Below are 14,728 nucleotides of genomic sequence, written 5' to 3' on the forward strand. Positions count from 1 at the left end.
GCCTAATAAAAATATTCGGCGATTGGATTCGTATATTCGCGATTGACGATGTATTCGTATCGTCACCCAACCCTAGTGTCCTGTCTGTGCATCTCCACTCATCTGTCTAGTGTCCTGTCTGTGAATCTCCACTCATCTGTCTAGTGTCCTGTCTGTGAATCTCCAATCATCTGTCTAGTGTCCTGTCTGTGCATCTCCAATCATCTCTGTCTAGTGTCCTGTCTGTGCATCTCCACTCATCTGTCTAGTGTCCTGTCTGTGAATCTCCTCATATCTGTCTAGTGTCCTGTCTGTGCATCTCCACTCATCTCTCTCTCTAGTGTCCTGTCTGTGTATCTCCACTCATCTCTGTCTAGTGTCCTGTCTGTGCATCTCCACTCATCTCTGTCTAGTGTCCTGTCTGTGCATCTCCACTCATCTCTCTCTAGTGTCCTGTCTGTGAATCTCCACTCATCTCTCTGTCTAGTGTCCTGTCTGTGAATCTCCAATCATCTGTCTAGTGTCCTGTCTGTGCATCTCCACTCATCTCTCTCTCTAGTGTCCTGTCTGTGCATCTCCACTCATCTCTGTCTAGTGTCCTGTCTGTGCATCTCCACTCATCTCTGTCTAGTGTCCTGTCTGTGCATCTCCACTCATCTCTCTGTCTAGTGTCCTGTCTGTGCATCTCCACTCATCTCTGTCTAGTGTCCTGTCTGTGCATCTCCACTCATCTCTCTCTAGTGTCCTGTCTGTGCATCTCCACTCATCTCTGTCTAGTGTCCTGTCTGTGCATCTCCACTCATCTCTGTCTAGTGTCCTGTCTGTGCATCTCCACTCATCTCTGTCTAGTGTCCTGTCTGTGCATCTCCTCTCCTCTCATCTCTCTGTCTAGTGTCCTGTCTGCGCATCTCCACTCATCTCTGTCTGCCGTTCTGTGGACTGTCAGCAACCATACAGTGTAACTGCGTCTGCAACTGTAACCAACAGCCAGTGTTGCCAGATTCTACGAGAAATAAGCAACCAGGTCTATGACAACAAACCCCAAGAGAATGCATGAGCACCGTTATTGTATATGCATTTGCTATTTTGAAATAGACAATCTACAACCTCACAGCGAGTCGTAAGCTTGTAGATCTGTAGATTATTAAAAAAATATATAAGAATATCTGAAATATTTTTTAACCATTTTAACACCACAAATCTGGTCCGGGGGTCCATGTGGCACACAATGTTTTCAGATGGGATACGCAGACAATTACATTCATTTGGGGGTCCTTAGACCTTGTCTGAACATGAAAATGTTTGAGAACCACTGGTTTAAAAATCATTTAGGAAGCAAGCCCACATAAGCAACTACACTTTAGAAACTAGCACAAAAGAACGCAACCACCAATACTTTTTTACAAGTTACAAGTAACTAGCCCAAAGTCGCCTATAATAAGCAGAACGGTCAACACTGCTGGCAGCTTCACTATGCTCCCATCTTCACATGCACTGAATCATTTGTGTTGACGAATGAAGGAGGGACGGCAAACCAAAAGAAAATGTGTAGGACAAGACAGATGAACACCCAGAAACATTGTGTGCAGCAGTGCACGTCACACACAATAGTCCCAGATACCACACACCAAGCTAGTTAACAAACAGTGTCAATCATCACACTCTGTCTCTCTCCCCCTCATCACTGTTAATCCCACCATTAGTATTCATATTCAGGGACAGACATTTGGCAAAAATAGCTGATCTAGACAAATGTACTTGTAGATCGGCTATTTTTGGCGAAGGGATTTGGTGTAGAGTGGGAAACTCTAGTCCGTCCAGAATCCATATTTATAATCGTCAATCATTTCAATGTTGAAAATTTCATATATTTTCAAACATTTTCAAAACAAATGTGGAAATCGATCTACAAGCTCAAAACGTGTCAAGGTCGTAGATCGGCCATTTCCACTATTCATCCTTTCTTTTTAAAGTATAGTTATTAAATATGCAAGTTATAATGTCATATTTGCCAAGTGCAACTTTTGTTTATGAAGCCTAAAAAGCCAAACAGAAATATAATTTATTGATCAAATTCAGTTCACACAACAGAAACAATTAACCGTCAAATCAAATTTCATAATCATTCAATTTCCTTAAAGAAGGAGTGCCACAATTTTTGTATTTTTCCAGTTTTTCATGTGTCTATGAGGTGACAGTACTTCATTAGACACCCTGGAGTTGTTTTTATGTGCAATGGTGTATTAACTTTGTATTTAGGGTTTCTTCCTGGAGGCTGAACCCTTGACAGTCAAACGGGCCAATGAAGTAAACAGTAATATAGTGACACCACACTATCAGCCCCTCCCCTAACCCCTCCCCCTTTATCATACAACTACAGCTGTGGGTGAGGCTTCAGATCAGGTGGATCACCACCCATGAGGCAAACCAGGCATACTTAATGAACTGGTGGGCGTGTCCACATAAAAGCATGATTTTAACAAATACTGTACACTTTTTCGAAAAGGTTCTTCCCCCTTATATTGTAATAATATCTGATGATCATGTTTTAGGGTGGAAAGAAATGGTGGCACTCTATCTTTAACAACCACTGCAGCACAATACACACACAACATCTGGCCTCTGTGTGCGTCTGTCTTCATCATTATCCGATTGAAACAAAATAACTTGCTCACACACACATAACTTCATTACATCATTTCAACCTCCTACTCCGATGAATAGAGGCCATTTCTCAACCTTCAGAGCGGAGACATAGTGAAGTGTTGAAATGCTATCAGGGAGGCCAGTATGTGTAGGAGAAGGATATGGGCAATGTGCCACCAGCAGCTGGGTCCCACGATAAGACTCGAGCATCCTGATGGTGCATGCACAGCGTGCATTCTGTTACAGGCATGGCCCGTGCCATGTCCCCCTACAGAGGAGAACCAGCACGTAGAGAGGTCCTGTTACGGCACACTCATGTGGCTCAGACAATGCTATCATACAGTATCAAAGAACTATGGCTGAGGGAATGCTAATACTACAGTCCACAAGCTCGAACCACAATCTGCTACTTTTGCTATGAATTTGAATCCTGAATAGTAACAGTTTTGGACATACCGTATGAGGTTTCACCGACAGACAATATCAGACTGTTGATAACCGATAATCTAACTAATTTGACCATGGCATCCTCATTTAGTTTACATTACTACTCTCCCTCTGCCAACCTGGGGAGCCCCGAACTGATCTTAAATGCTTCCTTCAATGCGTGAGCAGGCGGCTTCTTTAGTATCAAGGAAGATGCCCAACCAATGGATTCCTAAAAAGTTGCCAACATGACCTCATCTGCAACGAAACCATAACCCCTTCAAAATGTGAAAAGGTTGCCAGTATACTAGTATAGTGCTCCCATAATTCACATAAAATAATTAAGAACTGAAGTGAACAAAAAGGGACTTCATAACGATGCATCCATTAGAGGACGGACACAACCATTTTGTGCACAGATGTGCATCATTTGTTCATTGATGTTACGTTTTACTTAAGTAGGGTCAGAGAGTGGCTTACCGTATCAGCAGAGAGCGAACTCTCTATCCACATTTCAATGCGCCAAACCCAAGGGAGAGGGATTATTGAGGTGGAGTACACCACACCTAGCATTAGCTCCAACTTTCCAAGTACTTAACACACGACTGAAAGAAAAAAAGCTTTTTTTTTTCATATGCTGAGTTGCAAAAGTCATATGCTGAGTTGGCGGTGCCTGGGATCGAACCCATGACCTTGTGGTCCAAAGGAGAGTGCTCGACCGGACAGACACACATTTGATCTTTTGCTTAGTTTGATGATTACTATAATTATTCAAGAATAACGCTTCATATGAACATTTATTCACAGCTGAAGAGCTCCAATTCATGTGGACTGATTTTCTTTTTAACACAAATAATTTGGCTTATGCTCTATTGCTGTTAAAACTCAATTTGTGGCAATTACATCCACTGACCTTTGGAGAGCTTGAGTTTGGTACAAATCATGTGCCAATTCATTAAGAAAATTGGCTCCCTAAGCCTAAGTCAACAACTGTGTAACAAGAGACAATGGGATAAGAGCTATACATGGGCTGGTATGGTTATTAAAAAGGGCCACTTCGCCCATTTTCATATAATTGGTCTTGCTCATTATAATGGTACAATTTTGTTCAGAAACATGCCTAACTCTACAGACTCTAAACATGCCATAATACTTCTAGGATGAGCAGTGCTCAAAGTAGGTGTGATGTGTGAGTGAAATCAAACACCAATTAAGTCAATCATCTGAAATTGTGAAAGACATTAACCATTTGACATCTACGAGCATTACGCACAACTAATCTGCCTTTGTCCATAGTGCGTCCATTCCCAGAAAACTTAAAAAATTAAGGAAAATTACAAAGACTCTTTTTTAATCACAATCCCTTTAGGAAAAACTATTTTGCAAAAGAGACCCTATAATGAAAACCTACGGTTATATGATAGGCATTTTACTGTATAAGCTTTCAGCCCTATTCCTTTATTGATTATGTTGTTGATCATGTGATTATGGATACGGATACTGGTAATGATCAAAATAAACAAACAAGGTGTGCATTGGCACTGCCCTCACAATTCAATTTGATTACGATTCGATCCAGTGATGCATTTCGATAACCTGACGCTGCCAGATGGGGGCGGTATTGGGTAACCATGTTCCCCAACACAGCCTTCATCTGGGATCTCTCAGGGAGTTGAGCTGACACCAATCCGTTCCGTACCGAACCAATCAGTGTGAGCTAAGGGCGGGATATGTGCGAAACCGGATGTGAAGCTATATAGACACGTCAATATGATTGGTTGTGTTTGCACGCCCACACGGTGATAGACAGACGGTCCGATCCAATCATCTACCAAGTATCTTGAAAAAAACAGCCCCGTCATCGAATTTGCTTCCGCGATCCCAGATCCCAATAAGCTGTGAAACAAATTTGTGTAGCAAGCTTCTTGGATCTGGCAGCGTCAGGTTAGCATTTCGATGCATCACACTTTCTAATACTTCACAACATGGCAAATTCAGTCAATACAAGTAGTCAGATATACTGAACATCATATTTTATATAGAAACTGCTGGGAAATCACTTGACAGTCTCCTTGACATAAATGTCTTAACATTAAATAAAATGTATAAATTGTACAGGGCTAGGCTATAATCTATTATGTCTGCTTGCTGCATCGGTGCAGAATCGTTGCGCTGCAAAAGCTTAGAGTATTTTTGTTTTGACACCACTAAAGAAAATCTATCTGGTGGACATATCTCCACTGTGCAATTCACATGCATCAACGGAAAAGAACAGTTCTTTCCACATTTTGGTTTTGCAGATGCAATAATTGTCAAAGCACTGTACAGATATGCCATTTCCAGCAAAGGTTCAACCATTTTCATAGAACATTTGCCTATAATGCCATGCGCATTATAGAGACGCTAGGGTTTAACTTTATGGGGATAAAATACACTTCCTTATTGACAGACTAGTGTCACTTCATGTATTCGCCGTTGTGATTCTGTGAAATAGACTTTAAGACATATAGATAGACCTATATGTATGGGTACACAGTACACAGGTACACATTAAGCTAGGTAGCTATACAAACAAGACTTCCGTGAACAAATGTGTGTGGCATTCAGCAGGCCAATTTGTTCACTGTTGCTATGGCTGAGGGGGACAAAGCTAACTGTCAAAGGAGGCCCTTTAACCAGTTTATGGAGCTGTATGCACATCCAGATAGATAGCAGGGTGAAGAATGGCTTGAGGGGGCTGCCCCGGGGTCATGGGCTACTATATAGTGGAGAGCTGTGTGCATGTGATGATGGCTTTGTTGTTGTGGTCTGGAGAGGCAGGGAGGCCAATAACTTTGGAGACGGTTAATGTACTACTACTCTATGGCTCAATTTGTCCTCCTAAAGGAAAGTGTTAACATATAGACAATAGTAGCAAATAACAAGGGAGCAGCGGAGTAAAATGGGTTATGATAATATTATAAGGTGTGTGGGGGGAATATCAAAGTCATTTTAATTGCCTCAGGTAGGGTTTATTATGTCATTAATACAAATTGACTACAAAGTACAATTATACTAGGTCTAAATGTCAACCTCAACCACTTGAACCCTACCCTCTCAAGTTAACTACGCGGTGTCCCCCAAGGGTCTATACTTGGGTCGCTCCTTTTCCCTCTAAATTTCTATGTAGAAGGATAACAATAGGCGATCTACAAGCTCACAACGTGCCGTGCTTATCAAGTTTGTGACACGTTGTGTGAATGTTCACCTATATTTTCGGAGAAAATATTGCATCTTGCCATCTTCTTGTCCAGTAAGTATGAACATCAAAGATCTATTATCAGGCAGCAAACGTTTCCCCTCAGTCTACAGATGCTGGGGTTCTTAATAGCCTCATGCAACATTCCATTAAACTTCAGAGGACCGGATCCAGAGGGAGCCAACAAGCATGTGGAACACCCTGCAGCCTTACTCAGGGCCAAGGTGCATGGGCCTGGGTCCACCTGTTATCGAACGCCAGGCTGGAGGGAAGATTAGACCTGCTGACTGTGTTAAAGCTGCTTACAGAAGAGGACAGCTGCTTCTGCTCTACCTCACCTGGACACAGCTTCTCCAAAAACACACCCAAATGACCAGAAAGATGCTAGCAGCCTCATAATACAGTAGGTAATGAATATTGAAATGAGAATGCCCATGAGTAAACAGACCAGCTTCTAAAGAGTAGTCTGGCCAATTCATTTCTAACACAAACTTATTGTATAATGCTGCTACTGGAGACACACGGACGATAGGAAACCGTGGCGAATGGCGAAATGCAGAAAAATAAAGTCAATGTTTTTTGGTTCATTCAACCCAATAACCCTAGCTCACCCTTGATGAAGGCAAGCAATCATTTGTTAAAATATGGCATGACTGATTGTGTGGAGAGTGAGACTTCTTAGTTGTTATAATCCATGTTCTCAAAGGCTAATGGCTGGTCATTGCACCATCGACTGAACTCACCCAACATGACAATACAACACAAACCTCCATGATACAACAATTTTGTCAACTGACCAGAGGCCCACTTACCAGTAGACGTAGTAGCCCATGGCCATGACCACCAACGCCCCACAGATCCCAGTGAAAATCATCACAGCACTCTGGTTCAACATTTTGGCTATTGGTATTATTCCACCAAAACAAAACCAGAATCAAAATTAAATCCCAAATTAAAAAAAATAAAGGAGCAGCAGACGGCCTGTAGAAAGCAGTTCACAGCCTGTTGCGTTTCATGGTCATGATAATCCCACAGACACAGATAGGGGAGATTATGATGATCACAGCAAGAACGCAGCCAGATCCCGCTGCTGGAACTGCTCAATCAGCATAAAGGTGGATTGGGCCCCTGCGAGTCCCTGGCACTTCAAAAAGTGCCAAAAATAAGAGTTCCTGATGGAGAAAGCAACAAAAAGGGAGCCTGTAAAAAATGAATCCCAAGCCCACAGTAGTTTCTCAAGCATACGCTATTGAATACGAGTCAGATTGGAAGATGGCCGACTTGTGGAAGACTCATGCAAACCGTACGCGCATCCACCCCTTCTAATCCAATGGATCAGATTAGGGCTGATTAGCAAACTGCAGCTACCCTGGATACGTCTCATCTAATTAGCATCAACAAAAGGGAGGATGGGTGCTCCTGGAGGATGAGGTAGACACTTTCAACCTGGTGTCCCTCCCCATTTTGGGCATGTGCATTGTACAGTAGGTAAATTTATAAACTTGTCTCAACTTTATTTATTGTCTCCACCAGCCGAAGGCATGGGGAGAGTATGTTTTGCACTCCGTCCGTCCGTCCGTGTGTCCGTGTGTCCGTCCGTCCGTCCGTCCGTCCGTCCGTCCGTGACCAGCTAATCTCAGCCACCGTTAACCCGGTCGATGCCAAATTTTGCACACACACTCCCTGGATGCCAACGATGAACCTCTGCCCCAAACTTTCCAGAACGGCCTGTTATAGCGCCACCAGGAGGCCGCTTTGTGCAAAACAAGTTTTTTCACAGTACACCTACAGATTTTGTCCAAACATCACGCAAATTAGTACACAGTCTCTCTAGAGCCATTCAACGAAACGGGTCTTTCAGATTTCTCAGACTCCATCCTGATTGGTTAAGATTGGCTTCCAAAGTTCACAGGAGTGCTCAGTTTCAAACAAAATGCTGCAAATCATGAACACATCGCGTGATTTCCCTGAAATTGTGCACGCACATTCCCACTAGGCCGAGGACGAAATGCCACATGAACAATTTCAACTCAGCCTCAAGGTGGCGCTATAACTGGCCCAAAAGTGTTTTTACCTCTAACTGCACGGATCTGTGGATAACCTGGTGGAGACCTGTGCCCAGAAGGGCACTTTTTCTAGTTACGATATTTTTTTGTGGCTTTCGCCTTTATTTTTTATAGAGATAGGTATACAGTAGGCTGACAGGAAATGGGGAGAGAGATGGACACACACACACACACACACACACACACACACAGTAAAGGCCGTCGGGATCGGGAGTCGAACCCGCGGCACACTGCCAGACTGGATTACCAGCCAAGGTGCCCAGACGGCTACGCCAGCATCAATTTGTTTATTTTCAAAAATAGCTAAATTCTTGGCTTGAGCTTTTACTGTAGATCAGCTATTTTTGCTGTGCAATACCATTGTACAACCATTATCCAAGGATTAAATAAAACAGGGCTTCAGTGGTGAACACATTCACAATGCCACCTGCTATGCTAAAAAGACTGTACTGTGAAGTGAGGTGCGCTCTTATCATACATCATCTTATTCTGGCCAATCACATTTTGCATCCTCACTTTTATTTTCAATGTTTGTGTTTACACACTTTTGTCTTCAATGTTTGCGTTTACACACATTTGTCTTCAATGTTTGTGTTTACACACATTTGTCTTCAATCTTTGTGTTTTCACAGACCGTCAAAGCTGGACATAGAGGTGGCTAGCGCCGCTCAAAAAGAGCAGTAGACAGTGGAGCAAGATACAGTGTGCGGACGGTCGGACTCTACTTTCCTTTTTTGCCATTCCTGGCCTTACCATTGGCCACTCAGAGCAGTGACCTCTGTGTACAGGTCAAAGACTTTACCTGCATACTGTATATGGGGGAGAAGTGGTTTGCCAGCTTTCGTGTCTCTACCGACCAAGTCTGTTGAGGGCTAAATAAACGCAAAGCATGGTGAGCACCGTGAGCTCAGTGATGAGTGGTTTCCTCCCACCTCTCAACTACACACAAAGACAAACCATGCCCAACAAACTGTGTTAACGGCCATCAAACTGTGTTTTGCCCATCAAAACAGCCACAGGACAAGTATGACTGTGTGGGCCAGGCTAACAAAAGTCAAAAGCCTTGGGGTTGGTGACGGGGCTAGTGTCAGACATGGTGTAATGTGTACAAGCAGGCTGAGGGACAGAAATAAACTCTCATGCCAACATTGAAGAAAACCGAATTAAGCATTCTGTGCCCGAGTACAAGCCTTGGACTCCACCACTGGGCCTAAAAGTGGATTATAATTATAAATGGAGATGAAAATACATTGTGATAAGCTGGACAAAGAAGGGCATTCAGATTCCAAAGCACAGTATAGCACTAATGTACATGGATGGACTACATGCACACTAGCTGGTTTCCCCGTTTCTTTTCAATAAATGCCTTTTCTGTGTATGCATCTCAGAAGCAAGACATATACATTTAACCACTTTTTAAGGAGTTGCCCCCGTTTTGGGCAACATTCTAATATAGAAAAAAGTGTAGCTCTGCAAGCTCACAATGCAAATGTGATGCATCATAAGCTTGTAGGTCAGCTATTTACTATACCCCCGCACATTAACCTAAGTGGTTAATGAGCCTAGTAAAAAGGGCTTGTGAAGAATGCCTCAAATGCTATGTAGCATTTCCAGTTCTCCTACCGGCCTCCATCATAATCACTCCATATGGGCTCCTAGTGCTACACCTACACTAAGGCAGAGAGGAGAGTAAGGCTGTGACTATAGAGTTGCTCCGATCGATCGGCCACAGAATACAGATTTAAATCGACTGATTTTCACTCCAAATGACTCAATCTGTGATCGACAATTTACCCAATCTGGAGAAACATCTTTTATACCATTTAGTGGTATAAAAGTGAATCAGATATAGTACAATATCACTTTGCCTCCACAGGAACAGTTGACATACAGTGTAATAACAATTTTGGAAATATTCAAATTTTCCCCTTACGCACAAGATCGGTATCGGCCGATCGTGAGAAAGCTGAGGCCGTATCAGAACAAGTACGTTGCAGGTTACGTAACTGATGTCTATAATGTACAACATACATTGCCATGTATGTTTTTTATGAAGCAGAATCACGCGCTACAAGAAAAGCATGGAATTATAGTTCATGGGTCATTCATTCATCCTTTTCTGATCAATTACATATAGCTTTATCTTTGTAGCAGTCTCTGTCAGTGCTACTGCAACAGTAAATTGAAATAATCTATTTAATCGCCTGCAAAATAATCAAATTTATAAAATGATCAATCAACATTTTGGGCAAAAGGTTTTAGTTGACAAGCTCACAATGCATCCCAACGCATTGTGAGCTTGTAGATTTGGCATTTTCATTATGTTAGAATTACACCATGAAATAACTAGGGATGTGCATGACTTACCAAAATCAAAGTTGATTATTCTACTGATGTTAACACATATTCGATTATTCGACCACGATGATACATTTTTATCCTCAAAAACGATTATTCAAATATTTGATTATTCTGACCCATCCCTAGAAATAATGTTCCAAGAACATAATAGATAAATGGTAAATGGTGCATTTATATAGCGCCTTTATCCAAGGCGCTTTACAGAGATTGTGCATTACATTCACACACACATTCATACACCGATGGCAGCGGAAACCATGCAAGGCACCAACTAGCACATCGGGAGCAATTAGGGGTTCAGTGTCTTGCTCAAGGACACTTCGACAGTAACTCTGGGGGAGCCCGGGTTCGAACTGGCAACCTTACGGTTACCATCCAGGCACTCTACCCCTGAGCCACCGCCGCCCCAGATAGATAGTTGCAGCCCCAATTTAATACATGCAGCATAGCTTTGTTTGTAGCAGTCAATTTCAAAAGAGACGTATAGAAAAGTTTCTAATTTAATGTGATTGGACAAGCAATGGATTCCTTCATGGAATAAATTATGCAAATATTTCATTCCACATGGCTCATTTATGACCGCCGCACCGGAGACGATTAAGGTGGAAGGCCAGACTTGTCCTTTACCAAAAGTCAAGAGATGGAAATGTATTCTAAACAGTATTCTGTTCATGGTCTGCTAATGGTTCGTAGCGAACACATCAATCAAAAAAAAACTGACACATCTTTTTCCAGATTAACTTTTAACTGTGCAATGGAGAATGACATTTGCACAGCCGACACGAGATCAGAGAATAGATATATGTCACAGGCATTCTAATCTCTCCCAAGGGCAGAATGGTCCCCCCCCCCCCCACACACAGGCCCAAGGCAATCAATGAGGCCCAATGCATATAAAGTAGGTTTAAAGTGCTCATCTGTAAGTTGCTTCTTTTAGGCTAGTGTTCGTAGACACGGTTGCTTAGTTCTCTCGCAAAATCTGGCAACACTGTTGGATCTCCTTGCCATGTCAGTACACACATTAATGCCACAGACGAAAAACAGTCCAAGTCCACACTATTGATCCATAATGTATAAAATGATAGATGCGGGTTCAGGACAACGAGGCCTTTTCGTGGAGGGGTCAGAATGAAATTTGACTTAGACTGTTTTTCGTCTGTGGTACTCTGCATAATGGTCCAACATGTCCTCCTCTAATTGCTGCATGCATACATAGACACCACAACAACAAAAAACATGCAATACAATAGTTAAGTGACTCTAATGCATTCCTTTAGCATTTGTTCTACCCTGCAGTTTTGTGTACAGCTAGCCAGGAGCCAATTTGGAAGAGACTGGGCAACATTCCAAAGACAGTATGTACCAGGGACTAGACGGTTATGTGAAATGGAACACTGAAGTCAAGTTTAAAGAAAATAATGCATTTGTTTTTAACATGCACAAAACAATAGCTGCACAATATCTTATTTATATAACCTTTACTTTTTGACAGGTTGTCATAGAACAGCGATCTCCTTTGTCAAGTGAGACCAAATGGCAACTGATAAAACACACAAAAAACATGACTAAAAAGCTAATATTTAGGGTGAGGGGGCTGCTGAGAAAGGAATAATGCATGTCAAGAATATCAAGGCATATATATATGTTTTTAGAAGGGATGCCGTTATAGAAGTTATCCTTGACTTGACTCACTGAACTCCAGTAACCCGGTGTGTGAGTGTGTGGTGGTACGACACCCTTACAGCACAGCACCACGTCACACTCCCAGCGACACAAAGCGCACATGATGTGACATGCAATGATGCAGGCACACACACCTACCTTCCTAGAATAAAAAAAAGTCTAGTCTGACAAGTGCAATAAATTGTGATCATCACTGTCACCAGTGCACCACAACCAATGACACATAATCAGGTTTAGGAAAGTCAATGTTTGCCACTGCCCACCACCACACATAACTGATTGACTTTAGCCGGCCAACGTTTTTAGGAAGGCTAATAATACAACAACACCCCGGTTACCGCATAATAACATGTAATACAATGGACAGACCTGTCAAAGTGTCAGAGCCGCCATATAGCATCAACGTTATAACGGTTCAGACTGGGGCTCGGACAATGCTTTCGACAAGTGTCAACTCTTCTTACGACAATAGTATGTGGTTTAATTTGAGTCGAGACTGAGTGACATGGTTGAGCGACGAAGTATACTGCTAAACACTTTAGGCTAACTTCGGGCAGTAATAGAACATTGTGTTTTGCAAAACACGTTCAGTTTGTTTGTCACAGACAAGCTTTCTGTAACAGTTACCTCATATTGCACACGCGAGTGACTGAACGTTGAATTAACATGCAACCCCGGCCCGTACGTGTCGCTTTGCTAACATTATGCTAGTTAGCAATACGCGACCCAGACATTGGTGTCCCGTCTAATGTTGTTGCGCAAGACGTCGCTGTTGTGACAAATTATACAATTTAAAGCTAAAAATAAAATGACACTATATTTCCCTCATAAATGCTCTGAAGGACAAATAAACTAACCGATCAAATCATTATCTAGACTGTAGACACCAGCTAAACGAACCCGACAACCCCCGGAGTAGCGCCGTTCAACGGGTCACCAGTGTCGGCGTAACAGCAGTCAGCTAACCGGTCTCCTCGCTGTTTTGCTGCTGACAGCACTGACTCAGTAAGCGGCATACATATACACACAGACATACTGCGTGTGCTGCTCTTGCACCTTACCTGAAAGATTCCACGCCAAAGCTGGATGTTTCTGCAGGTTCTGCAGATAACGTAGTAATGTGTTTCACTGATCCCTTCTTTTAAACATAGAACTGTACCATATAAAGCCGAAGCACAGTGTCTTTAGGATGTGCGGAGCAGACCCAGAGTGCTATTGTTTGTTTGACGGTTAATGCCCCCCGGCCGTCTCTCCCCCTTATAGCAAATCAGAGATTTCCTACATCCGGTCCGGCACCTCATTCTTTATTCACAAACTAAAATAACTTTTTGTATTTTTTTTAGATGACATTGTCACAGACCGCATTATATGAGTCATTCCACAAAAACGATACGATTTACGGTCCCTCTGACCTTTTCAGGTGTATTTCATTTTTCGATTGAGTCGCCAAAAACTATTTTTAAAAGCTCTATTTCATCAATTGAAATGTCCCCTTTAATATTGTGTACAAATTACATGCATTTAATCTTTATATTCAGTAGACACATTTTGTCCTTTTTTCCATGTCCCCAATGGCCTTCAGTGAAAGTGGTCCCCTCAAATAAAGTTATTCTCCCCTCAAATAACGAACTGGCCCTTTAGTGACAGCACCAAGAGGAATTGGCATTCGACAAGTTTTCTGAACAACATGCTACAGAACGAGGCAATTTCACACCTTATTTTTACAATGTTTTATAGTCATTTATACTCACCACATATAATATGTGGTCGTACATCACAGCCCAACCCTGTTACATATAAATCAATAAAGATAGAAAACAATTAAACAATTCAATTATGTTTGTTAGTCAGATGTAGCGTTGCTGGCCGGCTTATACAGTATGCAGATCTTAGATCTAGTATGTCAAACCATCACCATGTATGGATATCCAGGTTTTGATGAGATCGCAATTATTCTAGATCTAAGGTTTGATGTGGTCAGATCAACATATGGAATGTCAGAACAGGTCAGCTCCATATTACGGGTGGCAGCCTGGACAGTGTCTTGAGTGTACAGGGTTTGATGAGGGCCCTGCAGGTAGTGCAAGGCTTGTTGAGAACTCTAGTTTTCACCGGCTGCCGGGCGCAGCTGCACTAATAACTTTGGGCCAGGCCCGTCTGGAGTTTAAATCGACAGGCATCAGTCAAAAGGGATACATCAAAGAGGAAGGATGGATGGGGAAGGATCAACATGGAATGTCAGAACAGGTCAGTTCCATATATGGAGATCTAAGGGTTTGAAGTTTGAGATCAGATGTAGAGTTGCTGGATTGATGACATCAGGGATCTC

General features: G+C 42.4%; 1 protein-coding gene across 2 annotated transcripts in view; it reads right to left on the reverse strand.

Moving 5' to 3' along the window:
- The window catches only part of LOC310866321 (1-acyl-sn-glycerol-3-phosphate acyltransferase gamma-like), a 35,416-nt gene extending 21,772 nt beyond the window's left edge, over positions 1–13,644 (reverse strand). The window contains exon 1 of one of the 2 annotated variants that reach the window (XM_083775920.1): positions 13,461–13,644. The gene's annotated coding sequence lies outside the window, so the exon portion shown is untranslated. Of the gene's footprint in view, positions 1–7,101; positions 7,169–13,460 lie in introns of those variants that run through there. The other variant, XM_083775921.1, reaches the window with a different exon arrangement.
- Positions 13,645–14,728: the final 1,084 nt, after the last annotated feature.

This window comes from Protomyctophum parallelum, assembly GCF_964188405.1.
Source record: "Protomyctophum parallelum genome assembly, chromosome: 11".
Classification (NCBI taxonomy): Eukaryota; Metazoa; Chordata; class Actinopteri; order Myctophiformes; family Myctophidae; genus Protomyctophum; species Protomyctophum parallelum.